General features: G+C 33.1%; 1 pseudogene; it reads right to left on the minus strand.

Moving 5' to 3' along the window:
• The window catches only part of LOC107678716 (1-phosphatidylinositol 4,5-bisphosphate phosphodiesterase beta-4-like), a 65,056-nt pseudogene that overhangs the window by 47,992 nt on the left and 13,725 nt on the right, over positions 1–3,339 (minus strand).

The following is a 3,339-nucleotide window of genomic DNA, read 5'->3' on the forward strand; positions in this document are numbered from 1 at the left end:
TAATCCACAGCACTCCAGTCCATCAGTTAACATCCGGAGAAGACAAAAGCTGAACAAATCCATCATTAAGACGTTTCTAACTAAAATACGCGTCCTCCATCTATAATATCGCTTCCTCCAGTGAAAAAGTTATCTTGTCTGAATCAGGAGAGAAATCTGCTCAGATCAAGCACAGTTTACAAGCCAAAACAGCTCTAAACAAATATGTGGCTGGATTTTGATGTGAGAGACAACAGGAGATGGACTTTATCACTGGAGGAAGCATTATTATGGATTATGGACTCATATTTTAGTTAGAAATGTCTTGATGGATTTGTTTCAGCTTTTGTCTTCTCCAGATGTTAACTGATGGACTGGAGTGCTGTGGATTATTGTGATGTTTTTATCAGCTGTTTGGACTCTCATTCTGACGGCACCCATTCACTGCAGAGCATCCATTGCTGAGACACTGATGCAATGCTACATTTCTCCAAACCTGATGAAGAAACAAACTCATCCTAATCTTAGATGGCCTGAGGGTGAGCACATTTTCAGCAAATTTTCAGTTTTGGGTGAACTATTTCTTTAAACTCTAATTATTTATTAATCTAGCTTGTGAGATATTAATAAGGACCTGGATAAATAGTCTCCTAGACCTGAGCACATACGCACGTGCAGTGGTTTTCGAAGGACAGAATCACAGGATACTCCGATGTCATGAAGGCCGTTTCTTTTATTCCCTGAATGACGTCCTGCATTTAACGAACAGTAACTGTTTTTCAGTTTAAATATTTGAAGCATTAATACAGATACATTTACTTAACTATTTAAGGCTCAAGAGAAATAGATGATATCACATAAGATTCCTTTGGAACATTTATAGAAAAAAGAACACAACTCTGGTTTGAAATCAATTCTGAAGGTACACACTGAAGCTGCTGAAGGTTTCTGTGTTTGTGTTCAGCTTGAAGAGGACGTCTGTGCACATGGCCTTGCCGTGGGTGATTATGGGCTCCTGATCTTCACTTTTTCCATCCCAGCAGTCCAACTCAACACACCTGTCAATAAAACAATACGCCACATGCTCCTGACGCTTTCAACAATAAAAACTCAAAATGACAGACGATTTGCATTAATTAATAGGTTTGGTTTTGAAATGCATGATTAAAAAATCACACTCTTTATCAGTATCTTTGTGTTGTTTTGCAGTAAAAATATCTATAAAACAACAGAGTACGACGCAAAATTACAAAGCTTTTTTTATTTCATTAAACATTACACTTTATAAGCTTTCTTATTTTCAAATAGCTATTTTATTTCAAGTGTACTGGCAGTACAGTATTCTTGTTTACTTACAGTAATCATTTTTGCTAGAATTTATGGTAACACTTTACAATAAGGTGTCATTTTTTAACATTAGTTACAGTATTAACTAACATGAATGAACAATGAACAATACATGTTTTACAGTATTTATTAATCATAAAAATACAGTCGTTCATTGTTTGTTCATGTTACTTCACAGTGCATTAACTAATTAACAAGCACAACTTGTAATTTTAATAATGCATTAGTAAATGCTGAAATTAGCATTAATAAATAAAATAATAAATGCAGTAGAAGTATTGTTCATTCTTAGTTCATATTAACTAATGTTAACTAATGAACCTTATTGTAAAGTGTTACCGAATTTATATCGCAGCAAATAGCAACATTTTATAATATTTGTTTAGACTTTATGATAGCTGTAATTGATAAGGCATTCACATATTTTTTGCTTTACAGATTAATAGATGTATAATAACCACATTTGACAATATATGAATCAAAATTGATGTTTTTCCTCATGAGTTAAAAAGTGCATCAATAAATGATGTCATAATATTGCAATAAAACTTGTTTTTAAAGAAAGGTATTAAATGAAATCCAAGTGTTACCCATTTCAAAATACCCCCACAATAAATAAATATTTTCAAATAACATATACTGCTTTCCTTATTAATAGATGTACACTCACATTGAAAAATGTATGAATCAATGTTGATAAATGGCATTTCTCAATGTAAAAACAGTTAACAGGTAATCTCATAATAATGCAATAAAATGTTTGTTTTTAAAGAAAGATATTAAAGGGTCCTATTATGCTCTTTTACAAAGTCTTGATTTTGTTTTGGGGGTGTACTAGAACAGGCTCTCATACTAGGTTGTTCGAAAAACATATTATTTTTCACATATTTTACATTATTACAACACCTCTCTCCTAAAGTTGAAAAAGTGAAAAAGCATAATAGGACCCCTTTAAAGGAAGATAAGTGTTGCACAATAAACAAATAAATGGGGAAAGAATTAATAAATAAAAAAGTTATTGGAAATGCAATAGATTATTATTATTTTTTTTTTTTACATTTGCAGTCATTTGAATCCCATAAGGCTGATATTCTGCATCTGCTCGCACCTGCAGCCGGTCAGCAGCACCTGTCTGTACATCTCCACTGACGACTTCCCTCCAAACTGTCTGCCGGTCAGGTACGTGTTGTGAGACGAGTTGATGAAGTAGTGAGACAGCGGATGATCCATCTCCTGATAAACCTCCAGCAGGTCCAGAAACACAGGAGCGTTTTCATCAGACAACGGCAGAACCCGTCACATTACATCAGACCTGCACAAAGCCATCCATCCATTCATTACTCATGTATTTATTAACCAGACAGTCCTTTAATTCATCTAAATCTGTCTGTTGAAATGAACATTAGGTACTGTACTTCTACACTAGGTGGCGCTCCAACATTATAAAACCACATTTACATAATAAGATATGAATGTATAAGGAATGAAGGATGAGAACAAACTATGAATAAGCCGTTCAATCATAACAATAATACTTTACATTTACGGTCTAGTAAAACTAGAAAACATAAAAGAATAAAATAAACCTGACAGGTTGGTGTGGATCAATTTAAAGTGATGTGACATGTGGCCAAGTATGGTGACCCATACTAGGAATTAGTGCTCTGCATTTAACCCATCCTTAGTGCACACACACAAATGGCTGCTTGTCAAATAAATAAATAAATGCAGATTACATTTTGATTTGAGTTTAGGCCTAAGTTATTTTACTATGTGAGATGCTGTAGTAAATAGTTAATCATATATATATATACTACCGGTAAAAAGTTTGGGATCAGAACGATTTTTAATGTGTTTTTACAGGAGTTTCTTCTGCTCATCAAGGCTGCATTTATTTGATAAAAAATACAGGAAAACTTGTAATATTGTGAAATATTATTATGATGTAAAATAATGTTTTTCTATTTTAATATACATTAAAATCTAATTTATTCCTGTGATCAAAGCTGAATT

The sequence above is a fragment of the Sinocyclocheilus anshuiensis genome, unplaced genomic scaffold (genome assembly GCF_001515605.1).
Source record: "Sinocyclocheilus anshuiensis isolate Anshui unplaced genomic scaffold, SAMN03320099.WGS_v1.1 scaffold208, whole genome shotgun sequence".
In the NCBI taxonomy this organism is placed as follows: Eukaryota; Metazoa; Chordata; class Actinopteri; order Cypriniformes; family Cyprinidae; genus Sinocyclocheilus; species Sinocyclocheilus anshuiensis.